Here is a 24,638-nt window from a genome sequence, read left to right on the forward strand (position 1 = left end):
TGGAATGGCTCCTTCTCCCCATCCACTGCCGAGTGGTTGCACTAGAGCTGCTGTGGTTGCCTCTGCTGACAAGATGGCGAATTTCCCCACCAGTTGCTGGGTGTGTGCATAAGACCTTCAGCAGCTGCTGCCTACTTATGTCCAAAATGGTGCCTTTCCCCATCATCCTGTTTCTGGCTGCCATTGTTGGGATAGGGAGAGAGATGTGCCACTTTTCTTTTTCTATGGGTGAGCAGGCACCCCGTTCCCTCAGGGCTCTGAACTGGACTCAAATCAGTGCAGCCTGCTAGGCTCTCCCTCTGGCTGTGTCACTAGTGGCCCAGGCTGCTGCAGTCTCATCTCACCTTGCTCTCCAAAGCTGGTGCTTTCTCTGGCTCAGAACTGCTGGGGTTGTTTCTTGCGACTGCATTCCTTGCTGCATGTTGCACCTTCCACACAGATCCACAGCATCTCTGCTGAGTCTAGATTCCCACTAAGAACCTGGGAAGCCGCAGGCTCAAGTAATTGGGTTCCTGCCACCCATGTGTGAGACCTGGATTGAATTCCCTATGTCCGACTTCAGGCTATTGCAGGTGTTTGAGAAGTGAATCAGAGAATGGGAGCTAGTGTCCGTGCACTTGCTCTCTGTTGCTCTCTCTCTTTCTTTCTCTCTCTTTTTCTCTCTCTCAAATACATTAAAGATATATTTTTAATGTTTTCACTGGTACTCCTATGTCTTTATAATTTTCCTGAGGGGCATTTTCAAAAATTGTTGCAGACTATCATTTCTCATACAGCAACTCAAAATGGTTTTTTATCCACTTTTTTCTCCTTTTGAGAGAATAAACAGTTAGCAATACTTAAAAAACAATAATTTTTTACACAAAATGATCAGACAATACAGTTGACTTTTCTTGATTTTTCACTTTTTCAGGTCTATTTAGAGAACAACAGTTCTTCCTTTTGTTCCTTTCAAAAGTTATTGACTTTAATTTATATGCAAGGATCTATTCTGAGAGAGTGTTTAGAAGGCCAGTCAGCTTCATGCATCCAGGAAAAACAACACTGAATTTGAAACAGTGAATCATAATGTCCTTTAACATGACATTGTAATTTCTGCATTTCTCTTCCCTTTGTTAAAGATCTAGTCAGTGACTATCAAAGCAGACCCAGAATGAAATTCCAGCTGTGTAATTTTATGACCATCAAAATTAACTGGTTTTTCTCAGGTAAATGTTGCTTCTATAAAAAATACTTTTATTTTAAATGCAGATAAATATCTTTGCTAAGTTATTTACTAAACAGCTTTTAAGAGACACTCTATTCCTTCCATGTGATAAAATTGTCAGTGTCCTCTCAATGAAGATAAAGAATCCTACTCACATCTCTCTTATCAATTTTCTCTCTCATTCTTTTTTTAAAAAATTTATTTTATTTATTTGAAAGGCAGAGTTACAGAGAAATAAAGAAAGAGCGAGAGAGATCATCCATTTGCTGGCTCACTCCCTGAACAGCTGCAATAGATAGGGCTATTCCAGGCCAAAGCCAGGAGCCAGGAACTTGAATCGGGTCTCCTACATGGATGGCAGGGGACCAAGCACTTGGGACATCTTCCACAGCTTTCCCAGGCACATTAGCAGGGATTGGAATTAGAGCAGCCAGGACTACGGTGACCATATGGATGGGCTTTGCAGGTAATGGCTTAACCCTCTGCACCACAGAGCCACACTTCTCTCATTCTTTATAAGAAATGTTTTAATCCTCATTTTCCATTGTCCTTTCTCTATTAGGAGATGACTTCATTCTCATTTACACAGAGAAAATAAAAACCTTCAGAAGAGAACTTCCTTGACCTCAACCACTAAATCCATTAACATATGTGGCCTTCTTTTCTCCCCCAAACACATCATAATGAAAGAACTACGTTCCTCCAGTCCAAGACTTATTTCTCTGCCTATCCTGGTGATATCCATTCCAATCTCTGAAGGACATCAGACTACTGATTATTCCAGTGGCTTCTTCCTATGGCTTTCTACCAATCCTTCTCAACTAAATCCTTCTCCTAAGGATAAAATAGCCAAAATATCTTTTAAAAACGCACATGTGCACATGCACACACACATACATACACAAATCCATACTATCTACTTTCCCTTTAAAAAATTTTTATTTATTTTATCTTTTCTGAGTTAGAACAGATAAACAGAAATCTCATATCCACTGATCACATCCTCCCACAAACACACACACACACACACACATACACACGCATACACACACACATAAATGGCTGCGACAATCAGTGCTAGGCCAGGCCAAGAGCCAGAAACTCCATCCAGTTCTCCCAAGTGGGTGGCAGGGACACAAATACTTGAGCCATTACCTGATATTGCTCAGGGTAAAATGCAATCCTCTCACGTGTGAGTCCTGGTAGCAGGAGATAGTTCATATACTGGAGTGGCATGCAGCCATGCCAGTTTGTGGGGAAAACTTTTTTTTTTTTTAAACTTTTATTTAATGCATATAAATTTCCAAAGTACGACTTATGGATTACAATGGCTTCCCCCCCATACCGTCCCTCCCACCCACAACCCTCCCCTTTCCCACTCCCTCTCCCCTTCCATTCACATCAAGATTCATTTTTGATTATCTCAATATACAGAAGATCAGCTTAGTATACATTAAGTATGGATTTCAACAGTTTGCTCCCACACAGAAACATAAAGTGAAAAATAATAGATGATTTTTTTAAATGATGATGAAATCAGAGCAGACCTATTGTCATGTTTAATCCCAGTGAGAGTCAAGTTGGGAATTGATAATTTCTTTTTTTTTTTTTTACAGAGGATCAGTTTAGTATGCATTAAGTAAGGATTTCAGTCGTTTGCACCCCCATAGAAACACAAAGTGAAATATATTGTTTGAGTACTCGTTATAGCATTAAATCTCAATGTACAGCACATTAAGGATAGAGATCCTACATGAGGAGTAAGTGCACAGTGACTCCTGTTGTTGACTTTACCAATTGACACTCCTGTCTATGGCATCAGTAATCTCCCTATGCTCCAGTCATGAGTTTCCAAGGCTATGGAAGCCCTCTGAGTTCTCCGACTCTTATCTTGTTTAGACAAGGTCATAGTCAAAGTGGAGGTTCTCTCCTCCCTTCAGAGAAAGGTACCTCCTTCTTTGATGACCTGTTCTTTCCACTGGGATCTCACTCACAGAGATCTTTTGCCAGAGTGTCTTGGCTTTCCATGCCTGAAATACTCTCATGAGCTTTTCAGCCAGCTCCGAATGCCTTTAGGGCTGATTCTGAGGCCAGAGTGCTATTTAGGACATCTGCCATTCTATGAGTCTGCTGAGTATCTCACTTCCCATGTTGGATCACTCTCCCCTTTATTTACTCCATCAGTTAGCGTTAGCAGGTACTAGACTTGTCTATGTGCTCCCTTTGACTCCCAGTCCCTTCACCATGACCAACTGTGAACTGAAACTGATCACCTGGAACAGTGAGATGGCATTGGTACATGCCACCTTGATGGGATTGAATTGGAATCCCCTGGTATGCTTCCAACTCCACCACTTGGGGCAAGTCAGCCTGAGCATGTCCCAAATTGTACATCTCTTCCCTCACCCATTCCCACCACCATGTTCAACAGGGATCACATTTCAGTTAATTTTCAACACTTAAGAATAACTGTGCATCAATTACAGATCTAAACCAGTCATATTAAGTAGAACAGATAAAAAAACTACTATTTAGTTGTTCATTAACAGTCAGGGCTATGCTGATCAAGCCACCATTTCCCATAGTGTCCACCTCACTCCAACAGGTTTCCCTCTCGGTGTTCAGTCAGTCGTCACCGATCAGGGAGAACATATGGTATTTGTCCCTTTGGGACTGGCTTATTTCACTCAGCATGATGTGTTCCAGATTCCTCCATTTTGTTGCAAATGACTGGATTTCGTTGTTTCTTACTGCGGTATAGTATTCTAAAGAGTACATATCCCATAATTTCTTTATCCAGTCTATCGTTGATGGGCATTTAGGTTGGTTCCAGGTCTTAGCTATTGTGAATTGAGCTGCAATAAACATTAGGGTGCAGACCTCTTTTTTGTTTGCCAATTTAAATTCCTTTGGGTAAATTCCAAGGAGTGGGATGGCTGGGTCGAACGGTAGGGTTATCTTCAGGTTTCTGAGGAATCTCCAGACTGACTTCCATAGTGGCTTGACCAGTTTGCATTCCCACCAACAGTGGGTTAGTGTCCCTTTTTCCCCACATCCTCGCCAGCATCTGTTGTTGGTAGATTTCTGCATGTGAGCCATTCTAACCGGGGTGAGGTGAAACCTCATTGTGGTTTTGATTTGCATTTCCCTGATTGCTAATGACCTTGAACATTTTTTCATGTGCCTGTTGGCCATTTGGATTTCCTCTTTTGAAAAATGTCTATTGAGGTCCTTGGCCCATCTCTTAAGTGGGTTGTTGGTTTTGTTTTTGTGGAGTTTCTTGATCTCTTTGTAGATTCTGGTTATTAACCCTTTGTCTGTTGCATAGTTTGCAAATATTTTTTCCCATTCTGTCGGTTGTCTTTTCACTCTCCTGACTGTTTCTTTTGCAGTACAGAAACTTCTCAATTTGATGCAATCCCAATAGTTGATTTTGGCTTTGACTGCCTGTGCCTCCCGGGTCTTTTCCAGAAATTCTTTGCTTGTGCCAATATCTTGAAGGGTTTCTCCAATGTTCTCTAGTAACTTGATGGTGTCAGGTCGTAGATTTAGGTCTTTAATCCATGTGGAGTGGATTTTTGTGTAAGGTGTAAGGTAGGGGTCTTGCTTCATGATTCTGCACGTGGAAATCCAATTTTCCCAGCACCATTTATTGAATAGACTGTCCTTGCTCCAGGAATTAGTTTTAGATCCTTGATCAAATATAAGTTGGCTGTAGATGTTTGGGTTGATTTCTGGTGTTTCAATTCTGTTCCATTGGTCTATCCATCTGTTTCTGTACCAGTACCATGCTGTTTTAATTACAACTGCCCTGTAGTATGTCCTGAAATCTGGTATTGTGATGCCTCCGGCTTTGTTTTTGTTGTACAAGATTGCTTTAGCTATTCGAGGTCTCTTGTGCCTCCATATAAATTTCAGCATCATTTTTTCCAGATCTGAGAAGAAGGTCTTTGGTATCTTGATTGGTATTGCATTGAATCTGTAAATTGCTTTTGGGAGAATGGACATTTTGATGATATTGATTCTTCCAATCCATGAGCATGGAAGATTTTTCCATTTCTTGGTATCCTCTTCTATTTCTTTCTTTAAGGTTTTGTAATTTTCATCGTAGAGATCTTTAACGTCTTTGGTTAAGTTTATTCCAAGGTATTTGATTGTTTTTGTAGCTATTGTGAATGGGATTGATCTTAAATCAGAGGTTAGCACAGTGCTGAAAATGGTTGGAGTAGTTTTTTTAAATTTTTTTTAAGATTTTATTTATTTATTTGAGAGGTAGAACTACAGAGAGAAGGAGAGACAGAAAGAAAGGTCTGCCATCTGCTGGTTCATTCCACAAATGGCCACAATGGCAGGAGCTGGGCAGATCCAAAGCCAGGAGCCAGGAGCTTCTTCCGGGTCTCCCATGTGGGAACAAGGGCCCAACCACTTGGGAAATCTTCTACTGCTTAGCTGGGTTGGAAGAGGAGCAGCCAGGATTAGAACCAGAGCCCATATGGGATGCCGACGCCACAGGCAGAGGATTAACCTGCGCCGCGCACCAGCCCCTGGAGAAGTTTTAAATCCTTGGGACAGTTTAGTCCAAAGTAACTGTACCTTGTCTCCATTTTGGGGATTTTCCCACTGGAAGTTAAAAACCAGCTAACTCAGAGGATCCAGGCAGATCTAGAAAAAGGTATCCTTTAAGTCTAGACAGGTAACAAAAGTGGCTTCAGTGGGGCTGAGACCCAGGAGGGTGTAAGGATTTGGAACTACAAGGTCTAAAGCAGGGCCTGGTACACTGCTCGCAAGTCCTGAACTGACCCGTAGTCATCTGTCCCCAGCTTCTGGACTGGTAGAAGGGGTGTATTCCATGACACACTTTAGAAACCTCTCTAAGTGCTGTTGAATATCAGTCTGTGCCTTGCAAGGAGTGAAATACTGTATTTGGTGGGTGGACCAAGCTCCTGGCTTTGTTTCTACCATTACTTGGGGCATGATTCTGGACAGGCCAAAAGGGTTGTCCTCTGTCCACACCCCTAGCACCTTAAAGGGAACCTCGGGTCCCAGTGGTCTCTCCTCCTGGTGGCTACAGAGGTGCTACTCTGACCTTTGAGGAACTGTAAGAGTAATGGTTTTTGTTTCTGGGTTTCGCAAGGTCAGAGCTGCTTGGCTATGGGAGTTGAAAGTTACCTGAGCTTGCAGATTCCCAAATAAATCTCATCCCATTAAAGGCATTGGACAATCAGGAAAATATAGAACTCGTGAAGATCTTCATGGTTACCTAAATTGCATAGCCAAGGCAGGAAAAAGGGGCAATGAGCCCGATGACCCATGGCTCCCACAATAGTAGCCTGTCTCTGGGAAAGTGAGCCCACAATTGAGTCACTACTGAGTGCTTCACTCCCGTGTCCACCATGAAGTCAATGGGCTGGCTTGCTACAGTCATTTGACGTTGGGCACCTGGGGGCATAGCAAAATGGAACCCAATCGGTCCTAGCCTTCCTCATGGTTTTCCATTAGCATCCAGGCTCACAAAGTCTTTCCCAGGGGTCTCAGATGCACACAGTACAGACCAGTAACATCCCTGGATCACCTGTGCTCTCAGGGCTGGAGAGTGAGATGATGTTTTTCCACTGGCTGAGGACAATCATCTTTCTAGTGACCTTCTTGGCAAGAGCAGGCATATTGGTTTCATCCCAATTTGATCTCTGGTTTCACTGTTCTCTTAGGTGACCTCTTTCCCAGCCTAGTCTGGGACCTGCTGGAGCTCCTTCTTTGCTAGTGTCCTCATTATCCCACCAATGCTGCAACAAGCATGTCGGCTTTTCATTTTCCAATCAACTTCTCAGTGGGCTTCCTGATTCCAGTTAATAAATACTCTGGTGGCTACCTCCAGTAGTTGGCTTGAGTTCATCCCAAAAAATTCTAGCTTTTGTGGTTTGCACCTGATGTTTCCATGGGCCTAGCTGGTGAATGAAGCATTAAACATTGGCCGATTTTCTGCTGCCTCGGATCAAAGGGCATGTACAGTTGGAAAGCTTCACACAGCCTCTCACAGAACATGGTCAGGACTCTCCTCCTGCCCTTGAAGCAATTCTGAGGTTTGGCTCATATTCATAGCCTTTTTCCCGCCTGCCTTTGTACCCTTTATAATGCCTCTTAATAATGTTCAAGCTGCTGGAGTTGCTGTTCATCATAGGGTCCCAGTGGGGGTCGATTTTGGGGGACTGTTCCTAGCATAAGTGTGGGCATTCATGACTTCCTATGGGGCATTTTCTTCTAACTGTTTTATTATAGCCTGGGTAACTTGGCCATGCGCTTCAGTATTAAACATGATCACAAGCTGGTGACAATGTGTCCCAGGGGGCTTGTGAGTTGGAATGATGGATTACATCACATCAATCATAGCCTGAGACTTCTCAGTGAAGAAAGGGGCATGGTTTTTCCAATATAGGAAGTAGTGGAAGGCTGATATATAAAGGTGTGCTGTCCCCTTGCACCTAGCCATCATTATCAGAATAAAGGGGACCCTAGGTGTCAATGGCATCTTCAGGGCACTTGGTATTTACTTAGGGGGGCTGCCAGCAGGCTCTTCCTGGCACTTTTCACTTGGAGTATATGGGGTTAAGACCAGCGGCCCCAGGGTGGCAAAGTTTGAGGCATCTCTGGTGGCCTCATGGGAGGGGCAGCTTCAGGAGAGTGAGTGGCCTCTGGTGAGGTCCCTGCTGCAAGGGAGGAAGTAGCCTCTTGGGTGAGTGCAGGGAGTGCAGGAGGTATCATAGGGTACAGTGGTGCATAGCAGGGGAATCCCCCCTGGCTCCTCTCATTCAATGGGCTTTGTTTCCAGCTGGCATTTTGAAGGGGCCATCATTCCAGCCATCAGGATTTCCCAGTTTTCTTTCAAACAAATCTTTAGCCAGAGTGGCTGGGAGAGAACTAAGTCTTTCCAGCAGTCAATATATGGGAACTGGTCAAGGTGGCCTGGTTTTTCATTGATGTCCTGGTGTACTTTGCTGGCTACCCTCTTATCTAGGGAGTTCCTCAGGAATCAACACCATAGCCTCCTGAAATCCCTTTTTGAAATTTTTACCTTATATTTGCTCTTTGCCACCCATTTCCTCCCTCTAAAAGATGACAGTCATGCACACAGAGGGGAAGGGAGAGGTGGTATCAATGGAGGGGATGCACAACTACTTTGTCATCAGCTGCTCTCCTCATGGAGACTTCAGGTGCCTCTTGGCATGAGCACTGATGCAAGCCCTATGAGGTCAGCACAGAACCACAGTTTTTTTTTTTTTTTTTTAATTTTTTTGACAGGCAGAGTGGACAGTGAGAGAGAGAGAGAAAGAAAGGTCTTCCTTATTCCATTGGTTCACCCTCCAATGGCCACCGCGGCTGGCGCGCTGATCTGAAGGGAGGAGCCAGGTGCTTCTCCTGGTCTCCCATGGGGTGCAGGGCCCAAGCACTTGGGCCATCCTCCACTGCACTCCCAGGCCACAGCAGAGAGCTGGACTGGAAGAGGAGTGACCGGGACAGAATCCAGTGCCCCAACCAGGACTAGAACCCGGTGTGCCGGTGCCACAAGGTGGAGGATTAGCCTATTGAGCCGTGGTGCCGGCAAAACCCCAGTTTAAGACCACACTTGCTCCAGCTTTTTGGTTGAGGTTGAGCTCTCCCATTGTCCATCTCAGTTACCACCCATGCACACTCATACCACATCACCAACTTGCCGCCCAGGGCCTTTGAGTTGCAGTTTCATCTTTGCACACTCTTATCTTATGAGATAACTTGGGCAACTGTGGGAGGAGATCAAACTCCCCTTCTGCCACTCAAGGCAGGTCTGCCAAACTAAATGAGCCTGGGTTCCTACCAGTTCTGATGAGCAGTGTTCCTTAGACTGGTACCTGTGTCCTGGGTTCAATTGTGTTCCTAGGGTCAGAGTCCCAGTACAGAGCAAGTGGTCTGTGGGCACCAGCAGAGTTTAGTCCTCACCTGCCACTAGGGGCCTCATGCCCTGATGACAAGAAAGGTGGAAAACCCACCTACCCAATCCCAGGCACAAGTCCCCAGAAAAAATGTAGTGGGATCATGAATAGAGATGAGGAGGTTGGGAAAAAGTCTTTTATTATGCCAGCATAAGGCTCAGTTGGATTCTTATATCCAGAGCCTGAGCCCTGATCAAAGATGGGTATTTTCTTACACTTTCAGCTTCTTTGTCTCCCTTATATTGCTACATGCATACAGTTGATTGGATATGCTAACACTACATGTCAGCTATAGGAATTGATACAATACTGCCCATGCATACATAGTTACTGATAATATTTCTTGCATACACATACTGAGTTAAGATTAACACCATCACTCTGTGCTAGCAAGCAGAAGCCAAAACAGTTACATGCAAGCTGATAATGACCACATTCCATTCCCAGGATAAGTTTCTTTTTCTTCTTTGTTTCTGTTTGGAAAGGCCTCTACCAAAGGAAAACCCAAAGTCTGAAAAAAAGTGTGAATCAGTTCTCATCAAGAAAGTGGCACCTTGCCTACCTGCACTGGTTTTCCGTAGAGTAGGTTGAATCTTAATGCATTTTGCAGGGCCAATACCCTGAGGAGTCTCTCAAACGTCCACTCTGAATGGGAAGATTAGGAATCTTGAGATCCTCAAATGCACCCCTTACATGAGTAGCCTGCAATGCATTTGCCATTTTGTCTTTTTCTGGTAACGTTGTAAATGAGAAACTTCTTCCACATTTGTCCAGTATTTACAATTTTCCCTATTTCTCTTCAGAATTAAATTGTCCCAAAGAAGTCCACAACCATCTAACTCAAATCTACAGTAAATTACCCTTTAGGGAGAGAGAAGTACAAAACCATTTGAAAAGACTCATTATCCTTCCCAGATATTTGTCCTTCATCCAATATGCATGGTACCTATTGCTGCCTTTAGCAATGTCAACAATTTGATTAATATAGAAGGCTTGGAAGGAATAGGTCAGAAAGTCTTTATTAATTACATCCATCCCAATCTGAATTCATGCTAATGATTTATGAACCATTGCAGTTAGCCCAAGATAAGTTCCTACATAAAATGGATAAAATTACATGGGGAGGTTCTAGTATGAACTAAATAAATTATTATTAGTTTATGTACATGCCTAAGTAAATTACTCCAAGAAAGCACCAAAGAAAATAAAGCAATTCATAATTCTTCCAACATGTGTTTCTTATTTGCCTATTTTAATCTAAGGGAGATAATCAACAAAGAATCTTCAGAAAATTACACAAGGTTTTCATACAAGTATCCCTAAAACTTCATTGTAGCCAGAGTATCCAGGTTTTAATTGAATTTTCTAAATATTCTCTTTATTACCTATGAATAAATTTTCCATGAAGAAAAAAGATTTTTATCCAAACTTTTTTCTTCCAATTTTCTAATGAATAACATGAAATCTGATTCCATTGTTTACTAATTATAAAAATTGCATTGTTAGTTTCCAGGGGATTTTTGTTTTATTTTCTTATTTCTGTAAGTGAAAGAAAGATTCAATACATTTTGTATCACCTTGGAACAAATGTAATAAATAAAACCTATAGGCATATATAAAATCCCAAATCCATACTTTATATATTTTAAAATATATTATTCCTAATTTTATGGTGTTATTTATTAAATGGAAATATAGAGTTGAGTTTATTTTCCTTGCATTGTATACTAAATAAGATTCTTTTTTTTTTTTTTTTAACAGGCAGAGTGGATAGTGAGAGAGAGAGAGACAGAGAGAAAGGTCTTCCTTTTGCTATTGGTTCACCCTACAATGGCCACCATGGCCGGCGCACTGCGGCCGGCACACCACGCTGATCCAAAGGCAGGAGCCAGGTGCTTCTCCTGGTCTCCCATGGGGTGCAGGATCCAAGCACTTGGGCCATCCTCCACTGCCTTCCCGGGCCACAGCAGAGAGCTGGTCTGGCAGAGGGGCAACCAGGAAAGAATCCGGCGCCCCGACTGGGACTAGAACCCGGTGTGCCGGCGCCGCTAGGTGGAGGATTAACCTAAGAGCCACGGCACCGGCCTACATACTAAATAAAATCCTAAATAAATGATACGCCCTTTGCCATTGACTTTGGAAACTTCTATTCTCTCTTTTTTTTTTTCAGGATTTTGACATATAACTGGTATTGAAAAACCACATCTTTCCAATGTACAAGTTAATGGAATCTGGACATGGGCATACACCTGTGAAATACCACCACAATGAAGGTAATATGCATATCCATAACCTAAAGAATTGCTTTAAAAATATATGAAAATGTATTGGGAAAATTAAGTATATTTTGTATGATTTATCTCTTCTTTTACCAAAAAAAAGATAAGCATGTTCTAGACAATATGAAGTTCTATACAATGTTAATGAACCACATAGTGCATGCTATTCATGTACTATGGAATTTCATATATAAAAATGTGCAAAGAAGTGCTATTAACAGGCCTCCTAAAGTTCAGCACAATCAAGAGTTTGTATGAAAAACTATCTATAAATTTTGTCTACAAATTCATTTAACAAATACATCTCACAGGAAAAGAAAGTGTAGATTATTTAAAGGTATGAATAATAAAGTTCTGCAGTGACAATTAGATGTTAAGCATGCCTAAGCTAGGCTGGTTCTATTTCCTCCACAAATCATTAGATCCATTCCAGTTAACGTCTGTGGCACTGACTATGTGGCAGATCCCTCAAGCTCCCAGTGGTCAGTTTCCACCCAGTGGTAAGATGAGGACCACCAGCTCTACACCAAATGAAATCAGGAAGGTGAGTCCACTCTGTAAAATAAGTATTAAAATAAAAATGGATGGTTAATAATTTAATAACTGAGTTGGCCCTCTTGAATTAAAATAAAATGGGCCCACAATGTGATTTGGATGGCTTGCAAGTATGAATGGCTTTTACATTTTTAAGTGTTATGAGCGAGATAAAAAGAGGGAGAGGAAGATATTAGAGAAACTGCACGTGGTCTGCATAAAATATATACCATCAGGTTCATTAAACATCAAATTTTAAACCCTGGTCAAGTTACTATAATGATAAGCTAAATTAAAGTAAATCTCAAAATACATTTCCTGTTTCCTCGATTTAAATAAAGGTGTTAAATGTTTGTACTAATGTGTATTTGAAATTTTAATACTTAGATACAATAATTTGCATTGTTGACAAGAATCACATTTGATTAATTTTTCCCAACAAAATATCTTTTTGATCATGATAGTAAGTATTTCTATCACCCTCTAATGTCTCCTCATGCTTCCTTAAAATCCATCCCTCACTCATCTCTCACCACATCCATTGATCTGTTTTCTGTCATCACAGGTTAATTTGCATTTTTTAGAATTTTATGTCAATGAAATCATAATGTATATACTCTTCCTCAGCATGATTTCAGATGCATCCGTTTGTGGCATGCGTTTGTAGTTTGTTCCATTTTATTGCCGAGAAGTGTTTCATTGTATGGCTATGGTGGTGTTTACGCATTTTGATGGGTGTTTTCTTGGCAAATACATAGAAGCAAAAGTTCTTACTAATATGGTAATTGTATGCTTGATTTTATAAGAAACTGCCAAACCCTTTGCCAAAGGTCTTGTGCCACTCACATTCCCTGCAGTAACTCCTGCTCCACAGTATGCTTGCTGTTGTCCTTTTTCAGTAGTTCTACGCTTATAACAAAACATTCGTTCTAATTTTCATTTTTCTGATGACTACTGACAAAGATTCTCCCCTTCAAATTCCAGTCAAGCACTTCTGAGTTCTCTCTGGAAGAGAACTCAAGCTGGGCATATAAAATCTGCAGACCGCAGCACAATGGGTTCATCCATCCCTCTCCCTCTTCCCCTGACTTAGACACTTGGACTAACGTTAACATAGCTTCTAACAGCTCAAGGCTACATCCTGAGGGCAGCCCCAGCCTCCAGTAAGAGCTGCCAGGAGGATGTACTGTCCGTTCCACACAAGACATGGAAATGGGTAGACAGGACAGTGAAGCCCTTCTAGAAGCAGTTACTGTAGGTACTTGCAATTACAAATTCTTTCTCTGACCATTAAAAAGAAAATCTATGACCTAACCCTTAACTCAAGGATCTGAGCATATGTCTTTAAAACGCAAAGATTCAAGGAAAATAATCTGCCTCTCAGATCCTGTGGGAAGATAAGAGCTAACTTCATCTTGCAACAAGCTTGTTTCTCCTTTGGATAAGCACCAGTGAACAACCCAAATGCCTCTCATATTAACTACCCTACCCACTTCCTGCTCCTTGTAAATCTCTACCTCCCAGGAATCTGCTCAAGCCCCCCTCTACCACTCTCACTCCCTCATTCTCCTTTAAAGTGCCCAGAGGCTGGTGCAGCAGCTCACTAGGCTAATCCTCCACCTACGGTGCTGGCACTCCGGGTTCTAGTCCTGGTTGGGGCACTGGATTCTGTTCCAGTTGCTCCTCTTCCAGTCCAGCTCTCTTCTGTGGCCCAGGAGTGCAGTGGAGGATGGCCCAAATGCTTGGGCCCTGCACCTGCATGGCAGACCAGGAGGAAGCACCTGGCTCCTGGCTTTGGATTGGCGCAGCGCCGGCCATAACAGCCATTTGGGGGGTGAACCAATGGAAGGAAGACCTTTCTTTCTGTCTCTCTCTCACTGTCTAACTCTGTCAAAAAAAATGCCCAGATAACTCTGCATAAATTGAACTTTTTTGTGCTTACTGGCGATTCTTCTATCTTCTTTTGTGAAAGGTCCTTTGTTGTTGTCTGCTTCTTATGGAGTTGTGATATTCTTCATATAATCTGAATACAAATACTTTTTCATATATGTGTATGTGTATGTGCAAACATACTATGTACAGGTATATATTGCTTACATATCAACATATCCTCATATAATTATATATACTTCTTATATAGCAAGTATAGATTCATATCAAATAATTTCTTCTAGCTTATGATATACCTTTTATCTTCCTGAGCGTATTTCTTGGCAAGCAGGTTTATAATTTTGAGGAAGTTTACTTTGTATACTTTTCTTTGATAGTTTTGTATTAGGGAGCAGGGTTCTCTGGAGAAATGGAATTAACAGATTGGGTGTGAGTGAGTGTGTGTGTTAGAGAGAGACGTTAAGGACCTGGCTTACATGACTCTGTAAGGAATTTGGCTTTGTGAATTCAAGGCTGTTGGCTGGAAAGCTGGACACTAAAGGAAGGGCTGCCGTGTCATATGAACAATACCAGATGGCAGAACTCCTTGTCAGTCTTTTTTTTTTTTCTACTCAAGCAGGGAACTGACTGGATGCTACCAACATACTTAATGGAGCATTATCTACTTAACTGAAAAGTCCACTGTTTTAAACTTTAATATTATACCAAAAAATGACCTTGCAGGAACTTCCAGAGAAAAGTGACCAAATATGTGGACAATATGGCCCAGCCCCATGGACATATAAAATTGACCATCAAAGATTTGCCCTTCATGCAACCCTTCCAATAATTCTTCCCCATGCAGCCCTTTCAATAAGTCTTCCCCAACTCCAGCGTCAGTAAGGTTTTTTCTTCTTTTGTTTTTTAAAGATTTATTTTATTTGAAAGGCAGATTTAGAGAGAAAGAGAGAGAGAGAAATCTTCCAACTGCTGGATCACTCCCCAAAATGGCCACAGCAGGTAGGATTAAGTCAGGCCAAAAACAGGAGCCTGAAACTCCATCCAGGTCTCCCATGTGTATCACAGGAGTTCAAGCACTTGGGCCATCTTCTGCTGCTTTCTCAGGCACATTAGCAGGGAGCTGGATTGGAAGTGGAGCAGCCAGGATTCCAGTTGGCACCCATATGGGATACTGGCATCAGAGGTGGCCCCTTAACTGGGTAGATTATGTCACCAACTCTTTCCTACATTTTCTTTTAAGAGTTTTGATAGTTTTAGCTTTTAAATTTAAATCTGTGATTCGTTTTAAGATAATGTGATTTTATTCCAAATTGGTAACCAGTTGTTTCATAAATTTGTTAAAAACAAAACAAAATACTACCTGTGTCCTATGAAGTTGCCTTGACTCCATTATCAAAAGTGAATATCAGGCAGTAACTTTGGCACAAAAGGTTAAGCTCCTGCTTGAGACACTACATCCTGCATCTCATATGGAAGGGATGGGATCTAGTGCTGCCAGCTTCCTACTAATCTGCCTGCAGGCAGCAGACGATGGCCCAAGTACCTGCATTCCCAATCCCCATGCAGAAGAACCAGGTGGAGCTCCTGGCTCCTGTCTTTGACCTGCCCCTGCTGCAGCTGTTGCAGGCATTTGGAGAGTGAACCTACAAATAAAGATCTATTTCTGTATCTCTCTCTCTCTCTCTCTGTCATTCTGCCTTTCAAATACATTTTTAAACTTTTTTTTTAAATTTTGTTTAATTAATACAATTTCATACATTTAATATACACAGATTTGGAAACATGATCCTCCCCTGCCCCCTCCACCCAGACTCCCACCTTTCTTCCTCCACCCTCTTATTTTCCCATTCTTATTATTTACCAAGATCAATATTCAGTTAATTTTAATATTCATAAGATTAAACTTACAATAAGTATAGTTCATCAATTAGTAAACAAAAAAATGAATAAACAAGAGAAAAGTTGTTCCTCCGCAGTCAGGGCAAGGGCTATTCAAATTCATCACCTCCCAAAGTATCAGTTTCATTCCTATATGTTACATTTCAAGTTCTCTATTAGTTACCACAGAGCAGAGAGACCACATGGTATTTGTCTTTTTGTGACTGATTTATTTCACTATGTATAATGGCTTCTAGTTGCATCCATTTTGTTGCAAATGACAGAATTTCATTTTTACCGCTGTATAGTATTCCACAGTGTGTATATACACCATAAGTTCTTTATGCTGTCTTCAGCTGATGGACCTCTGGGTTGATTCCATATCATAGCTGTTGTAAATTGAACTGAAATGAACATGGAAGTACAGATCACTCTTTCATATGCTGATTTCCTGTGGATAAAATTTCAGGAGTGGGATTTCTGGGTCATATGGTAGGTCTATATTCAGCTTTCTTAGATGTTTTCATACTGTTTTCCACAGTGTCTGTACCAGTTTACATTCGTATCAATAGTGGATTAATGTGCAGTTCTCCTCAAACCCTTGCCAGCATTTGTTGTTTGTTAATTTGTGTATGAAAGCTATTCTAATGGAGGTGAAGTGAAATGTCATTGTGGTTTTGATTTGCTTTTCCCTGATGGTTAGTGATCTGAGCATTTTTTCATGTGTCTATTGGCCATTTGAATTTCCTCTCTTGAAAAATGTCATTTTTCAGGTCCTATGCCCATTTCTTGACTAGGTTGTTTTGTAATTGCTGAGTTTCTTGAGCTCTTTGTAGACTCTGGAACTTAATCATTTGTAGGTTAAATAGTTTGCAAATATTTTCTACCAATCTGTCAGTTGCCTCTTCACTTTGTCAAGTGTTTTTTGGCAGGGCAGAAGTTTCTCAGTTTGATGTAATCCTACTTGTTAATTTTGGCATTGATTGCCAGTGGTTCTTCTACTTATTTAACACTTTGTAATTTTCTTTTTTTTTTTTTTTTTTTTTTTGACAGGCAGAGTGGATAGTGAGAAAGAGAGAGAGACAGAGAGAAAGGTCTTCCTTTTGCCGTTGGTTCACCCTCCAATGGCCGCCGCGGCTGGTGCGCTGATCCGAAGCCAGGAGCCAGGTGCTTCTCCTGGTCTCCCATGGGGTGCAGGGCCCAAGCACTTGGGCCATCCTTCACTGCCTTCCTGGGCCACAGCAGAGAGCTGGCCTGGAAGAAGGGCAACCGGGAAAGAATCTGGTGCCCCAACCAGGACTAGAACCTGGTTTGCCGGCGCCACTAGGTGGAAAATTAGCCTATTGAGCCATGGCACTGGCTTGTAATTTTCATCATGGAGATCTTTGACATCCTTGCTTAAGTTTATTCCAAGGTATTTAAACTTTTGTGGCTATTGTGAATGGGATTGATCTTAGAAGATTATTCTGAGCTATGTCATTGTCTGTGTATTCAAAGGCTATTGAATTTTTGTGTGTTGATTTTATATCCTGCCACTTTACCAAACTCTTATGAGTTCCAATAGTCTCTCCATGGAGGCTTTTGGGTCCCCTATATATAGAATCATGTCATCTGCAATAGGGACAGTTTGACTTCTTCCTTCCCTATTATATCCCTTTGATTTCTTTTTCTTCCTTTCCTATTGTATCCCTTTGATTTCTTTTTCTTTCTTAATGGCTCTGGCTAAAAATTCCAAGACTATATTAAAGAGCTATGGTGAGAGTGGACATCCTTGTCTGGTTCCAGATCTTAATGGGAATACATCCAATTTTTCACCATACATTAGGATGCTGGCCATGGGTTTGTTATAAATTGCTTTGATTATGTTGAGGAATGTTTCTTCTACACTGAATTCAATTTGCTTAAGGTTTTCATCATAAAAGGGTATTGAATTTTGTCATATGCTTTCTCTTCAACTATTGAGATGATCATAGGTTTTTTGGTCTTCAGTTTATAAATGTGGTTTATCACATTTATTGATTATCAGATGTTGAACCATCCCTGCATACCAAGAATAAATCCCACTTGGTCCAGGGAAATGATCTTTCTGATGTGTTGTTGGATTCAATTGGCTAGTATTTTGTTGAAGATGTTTGCATCTATGTTCATCAGGGATATCGGTCTATAGTTCTCTTTCTCTGTTCTATCTTTTTCTGCTTTACGAATTAAGATGATGCAGGTTTCATACAAGGAGTTTGGGAGAATTCCCTCCCTTTGAATTATTTTTGAATAGCTTGAGAAGAACTGGAGTTACTTCTTTAAATGTCTGGTAGAATTCAGCAGTGAAGTCATAAGGACTTAGACTTTTTTGTCGGAAGGATCTTTATTACTGATTGAATCTCCCTCTTGGCAATTTGTTTAGGTTTTCCATGTCTTCCTGATTTAGTTTAGGTAGGTTGTATGTTTTCAGGAATCTATCCATTTCTTCTAGGTTTCCCAACTTGCTGGCATATAGTTCTTTAGTTCTTTGTAGTAATTCCTTATGATTCTTTTTATTTCTGTGATATCTCTTGTTATATTTCCTTTTTCACTTCTGATTTTGTTGATTTGGGTCTTCTCCCTCTTTTTTGAGGTTAGTTAGGCCAATGATGTATCAATTTTTTTTTTAAATCTCTTCATTTCATTGATCTTTTGTATTATTTTGGATTCCATTTTGTTTATTTCTTCCTTAATTTTAATTACTTCTTCTCTATGACAAATTTTGGGTTTGGTTTGTTGTTTTTTTTTTTTCTAGGTCCTTGAGATGTATTGATAGCTCGTTCATTTGGTACCTTTCTAGTTTCCTCACATAGGCATTGATTGCTATAAACTTTCCTCTTAACACTGCTTTTACTGTATCCCATAAATTTTTTTTTTTTGACAGGCAGAGTGCACAGTGAGAGAGAGAGACAGAGAGAAAGGTCTTCCTTTTGCCGTTGGTTCACCCTCCAATGGCCGCCGCGGCGCACTGCGGCTGGTGCACCGCACTGATCCAAAGGCAGGAGCCAGGTGCTTCTCCTGGTTTCCCATGGGGTGCAGGGCCCAAAGACTTGGGCCATCCTCCACTGCACTCCTGGGCCATAACAGAGAGCTGGCCTGGAAGAGGGGCAACCGGGAGAGAATCCAACGCCCCAACCGGGACTAGAACCCAGTGTGCCAGCACCGCTAGGTGGAGGATTAGCCTATTGAGCCACAGTGCCAGCCTCCACTGCATTTTTTATTTTATCTATTGAATTCTTCATTTCTAGTACTTCATTTTGCTATCTCCTTTAAGTCTCAATTTCATAGGAAAGAATTTCATTCCTATCATATATGGTTTTCTTTAGTTTGTGGATTTGCTTCTGATTGCATTTGAGTAATCACATGATTAGTTTTTTAAAAAGATTTTATTTATTTATTTATTTGACAGGTAGAGTTACAGACAATGAGAGAAAGAGAGACAGAGAGAGAGGTCATCATTCCTTTGGTTCACTCCCCCCAAATGGCCACTACAGCTGATGCTGTGCCAACACGAAGCCAGGAGCCAGGTGCTTACTCCTGGTCTCCCATGGGGTGCAGGGCCCAAGCACTTGGGCCATCCTCCACTGCCTTCCCGGGCCACAGCAGAGAGCTGGACTGGAAGAGGAACAACCAGAACTAGGACCTGGAGCCCATATGGGATGCTGGCGCCAGAGGATTAACCAAGTGAGCCACGGCGCCAGCCCCATGATTAGTTTTTTTAATTCAGTGGTGTGGGCCCATGCAGTCTGATCTCAGCTTGTTTGCCAGGGCAGGCACCTTCTTCCCCGGATCCAAGCTGTTAGGTCTTCTGTTGTTTCTTTGCAAGTTGTTGCATGTCTGCAATTCCTGCACAGGTCCGGCCATTCTACTGCTTTTGCAAGACTTCCCACTGCAATTTTCCCTGCAGCTTTATCCTGAGAGTGGATGTTCTCTACTTTGTTACATTAATTTCACCCAGTCTAAATCAGACTGCCCTGTCACTATTCGACCATATTGGAAACCCTAGTTTTAAAAAAGTGAGTTATCTACAATGCATGGTCTTTTTCTACAATATTTCACTGATTTATATTTTTGTTATTAAACTCATGAGACTATTTTCAGTGGCTTAATAATAATTCTTAAGTGACATCATGTAAATCATCATCTACTTTGATTCTTATTCTAAATTGTATTTGCTCTTATAGATACACTGCATTTCTACATATATTTGTGAGTTAGCTTTTCAAGTTCTAAAAAGAAGGCTACGGTTCTAGCATTATAAATTTGAAGTGTCCCCTAGAATATACTTCATGCCCTGGTAATCTATAACCCTGCTCCCATTGCTGACTGATAATATTAACAATGATGGAAATAATTGATAATAAATTATCACATGGTTGATTCCATCTATCTCTTTATTTTTCTAATTCTAACCATGCTCTACAATATTTCAGAAATAAAAAATCATTCTATTCACCTGCTGAAAATCCTATAAGGATTGTCTTTTCTTCTTTCCTTTTCTCCTTTCTGCCTTCTTGCCTTCTCTCTTCCTTCTATTATATAATAATCATCCTTTAAAATGAGATATCTTTCTCCTCTCTTGTTATTATATATTTTATTTATGTTATACAAGTTAGCTTCTCTGATTTCCATTTGTCCTACCTGAGAGAGGGATCATTTTCCCTTCTGTAGCATCTACTGCACTGAAATGTTAACATGCTTTTCCATAGTTTTCTCCCCCACTGACTATGATAACTGTTTGGATGACAAATCCATCTGTGAACAAACTCTATAGCCCCAGTAATTATCACAGTCTGGCTAACTCAATGAACAATAAATACTTACAAAACTGAAATCATGAAATTGATTATTTTAATTGACCAGACAAGATCATATAGGAAAAGCTTGCGTGCCAAGAGGGAAGTTCTCCAGACCTATAAATTAATGTTCTCAGCAAAGGGAAAAAAGGATGACATATGGGAAATAAAATTTACTAGAAAAGAGTCTGGTTCAAGAAAGCTATCAGAAAAGAAGACAAACTATGTGTCATATGGCTACAGAATTTCAGTTTCCTATTGATACCAGAATTATGGAGCCTAGGACATTACTAAAGGTCTGCTTCCCTAGTGACTAGGAAGATGAAGAGGGTGAAAGTTCCAGAATTCTAGTTGGGAGTTAAGGGGAGGAACTGAGAGTGGTAGAAAAACAAAGAAAACTTAACAATAAAATAGAAAGTATCTTTAAAAGGCATAATGTTGCATCCAGCACCATGGCTCACTAGGCTAATCCTCCACCTGCAGTGCCAGCACCCCAGGTTCTAATTCCGTTTGGGGCGCTGGTTCTGTACCAGTTGCTCCTCTTCCAGTCTAGCTCTCTGCTGTGGCCCAAGTGCTTAGGCCCTGCACCCGCATGGAGACCAGGAGTAAGCACCTGGCTCCTGGCTTCGGATTGGCGCAGCACCAGCTGTAGTGGCCACTTGGGGGGGGTGAACCAATGGAAGGAAGACCTTTCTCTCTCTCTCTCTCACTGTCTAACTCTTCCTGTCAAAAAAAAAGGCATAATGTTTCTACAAATTTAAGTGAAAGTGAAATAATTCCATGACAAATATGTATACTTATAATAAGTCTAACTATGTGATGTTTGTCCCTCCAGGAACCGCCCACACAGAGGTAAATGAGCTTTGCATCCTCATCAACTGGCCAATTTCCTGTTTTTTGAGCCAGGCAGTGGCTCAAAAAAGAAATAAATGAGGGACTTTGGGCTCTGATATTTAACAGAGATGCTGCAGAGGTGTTTGATGAGGCGACAGAATGGGAACAAGCAGGAGGAGCTTCCTAGACGTCTGTTGGCATCCCGAGCCCATTTCATCACATAAACACCTCAAGCAAATTAAGCACCAGCGCTACATGAAGGCACTCGTGTTATTATTTCAATTTGAAAATAGGAAAAGCAAGGGACTTCTAGAAAGGCATTCAAAAAGGACATTTCATAAAAGGATCCATTTGCTCAAATCATAACTTCAGATAATCCATAGAAAGAAAATTAATCAAAGATGCACCCTTTTCAAAGCACTTGAAAAGATTTGACTCACAAAATTGTGGATAATATGGCAGGTTTTCCTCACTGGATGCGGGGAGAATGTTGATCCCCACAGAGTCATTCTGAGGGAAATGCAATCTAATACTAAAGACAAAATGGTCGAATTCCTTCCCATATATGCCCATTTACTTTCAACCTGTGTAGGTAATCTGACACTATGCTAAGATACCTTGCATTGACATTTTGTCTTACTTCTTGTACAAATATACACAAGCTAATGCAAAGGGAGAAAGGAAGAAGAAAATGGAGCTCCTCTCCCACATCCACTTTTAGCTAATCCCTCTAAAAGGCACTTTAACATTTACAGTCTTAATAAATTGAGAATTATACAAACAAAAGCCTCAGAAGGCAGGTATTAGTGTTTCCATTTAACTGATTAGAAAATAAATTTCAGATAACTTCAGTGGTTTCTCATAGTTGCACAGCAAATGGCCAAAACAGGCAACAATACAAGTCAAATTTCCAAGCTGTATTCTACACAACATATTATCTTCCTAACTCATTACCTTTTCATTAAAACGTTTTGAACACCTGCTGTGTTCCAGGGATGATACTAGGGGCTCACATTCTCATAAAGAAGGAAATAGGAAAGTAAATTTAAGCTGTGTGTTACTGACAGTCACCCACACATACAGCTATAGGAACACAATGCCCTGTGGAGTTTGCCTAAGCTTCCATGACTCGCATGAACAAGTCTAATGAGGTCCTGCAGATTTAAAGAATAGCGACCAATTCTCTATTTTAAAAAAATAGATCTTGTTAGGTTTGCATGGCTTTGACTTGCACAATTGCATTTTGTATATTTTCAATAGTTGCTAAGTAATTTCACCAACAATTTTAGTTTTATCTTCAGACGTGCAGAAGATAATGGCCTCACACTTACATGTGGTAGGAGTGAGCTGGAACTGAGTAGGAGTCACCCCTTGTAGAAAAATTACATGGTTTCCAGTTTCCCAAATGACTCTTTTCCTGCCTGCCCTTCAGTCAATTTTTTCTCTGCAGGAGCTTTGACCTTTACAATTGGTTACAACTGTATTAGAGTCCATGGTGTTCCACAAGAGACTCTACAGGGCAATCTTTAAAAGATTCTCTGGTTCAATGGAGATACTTTGTTGATTTTTGTGTCATGTTCTTTAGGAGAGATACAAAACGGGACTGCTTTTGTCAGAAAAAGATCTTTCCATTCCTTACTTCCCACAGGATACAGAAGTCAGTCCATGGAGAATTGAGTGGAAGCTATGAGTCAGGGCCGAGGCAGGAAATAGAAACGAGGCTAGTTATTTAACACAGATAATTTAATATACAGAATTGGTTAAACAGGTATTGGGGGGCCAAAGGTAGAAAAGGGGACACCAAGGGATTAAAGATAGTCCCTTTAGGAAGAAGTTACTATCCATAGTGTTGAAGAACAAATGAGAATGTTTGATGTTTTTCTAATTCAGAAGATGTGACACTTGACAGCAGGTAGCAGATACAGGGGGTTAGGCAGCGGATGTCTGATGGCATGCAGACATGGCAGCAAGTGGCAGATAACATGGAGAAATGGCAGTAGGTGGGCACTGATATGGACATAAGGCAGCAGGTGGCTGATCACATAGCCCATGCAGGGAAACACAGTAATAGGTGCCTTCTGATATGGGATCTGGCATTGGATGGCCCATGATTTGGAGACACCACATACAGTAAGCAAGCACATGGGTTCAGGAAGCTCATGATAGTGAGAGTGAAACAAGCAGTAAGGTGGCCTATGATTTGCAACCACAGAGGCAGGTGGCTGAGCATATGCAAACATGGCCAGAGGTGGCCCATGGCATGGACAAATGGCAGCAGTTCTAAGACATTGTTAGACACAGCAGCAGGAAAGTCATGATAGAGAGTGGCATCCAATATGGAGACGTGGCAGAGAAAATGCATACATGGATGCACGTGGGCCGTGGACAGTTGGTGGCTGGTTCATAGAGACGTGGCAGCAGGTAGCAGAAAACATGGAGAAATGCCGAGGCAGGCAATGATTTGGAGACACAGCAGCAGTTGGACATTTGCCTGGAGTCACAGCAGAAGTGGTAGATTCACAGAGATCTGTCAGCAATTCATAGATTCCATGGAGACATAGCAGTAGGGGACAGCTATGTGGATACTCAGCAGCAACAGGCCCATGATAGAGAGCCACACACAGATGGCATATACAGGAAGTCACAACAACAGGAGATGCATGACAGGTGTTTCAGGTGTCTTCTGACATGGCAACAGGCAGCAGGTACAATGGAGAAACAGCAGCAGGTGGCCAATGATTTGGAGACATAGTACCTATTGGCAGATATAGGGCAATCAGGAAGCAGGAGGCTCATGACCATATGAAAAAGTGTCAGGTGGCTATACTATGCAATCGTGGAAGACAGTGGCAAGCAACATGGAGACATAGCCAGAGGTGGGCCATGCTATACACACATGGCAGCAGGTGGCAGAATACCTTGAACATGAGGCAGCAGATGACGTGAAGACACAGCAGCAGTAGTTCATGACAAGGAGACAGAGCAGCAGTGGACAGATAGACAGGGCCAGGGCAGAAAAGGCCCACACGAGGCAAGCAAGGCATCGTGTGTCCCAGGATATAGAGAAACAGCAGTGGGTGGCAAACACAGGGAGTCATGGCAGTAGCACGCCATGATGGATTGAAAACAAGTCAGGTGGTTCATATGTAGCTGTGGCAGGAGGTGCCCCATATGATGAGTGCGTGGTATGAGGAGATAGGTTTTATGGAGACACAGCAGCACTGGCAGATATCAGGAT

General features: G+C 41.5%; 1 long non-coding RNA gene across 1 annotated transcript in view; it reads left to right on the forward strand.

Moving 5' to 3' along the window:
• Nucleotides 1–22,567, forward strand: part of LOC103348310 (uncharacterized) — a 405,787-nt gene extending 383,220 nt beyond the window's left edge. The window contains exons 4-6 of the long non-coding RNA XR_011380138.1: nt 11,342–11,444; nt 11,873–11,994; nt 21,402–22,567. This is a non-coding gene — a long non-coding RNA (uncharacterized lncRNA). The remainder of the gene's footprint in view (nt 1–11,341; nt 11,445–11,872; nt 11,995–21,401) is intronic.
• Nucleotides 22,568–24,638: the final 2,071 nt, after the last annotated feature.

Source organism: Oryctolagus cuniculus, chromosome 11 (assembly GCF_964237555.1).
Source record: "Oryctolagus cuniculus chromosome 11, mOryCun1.1, whole genome shotgun sequence".
NCBI classification, from domain to species: Eukaryota; Metazoa; Chordata; class Mammalia; order Lagomorpha; family Leporidae; genus Oryctolagus; species Oryctolagus cuniculus.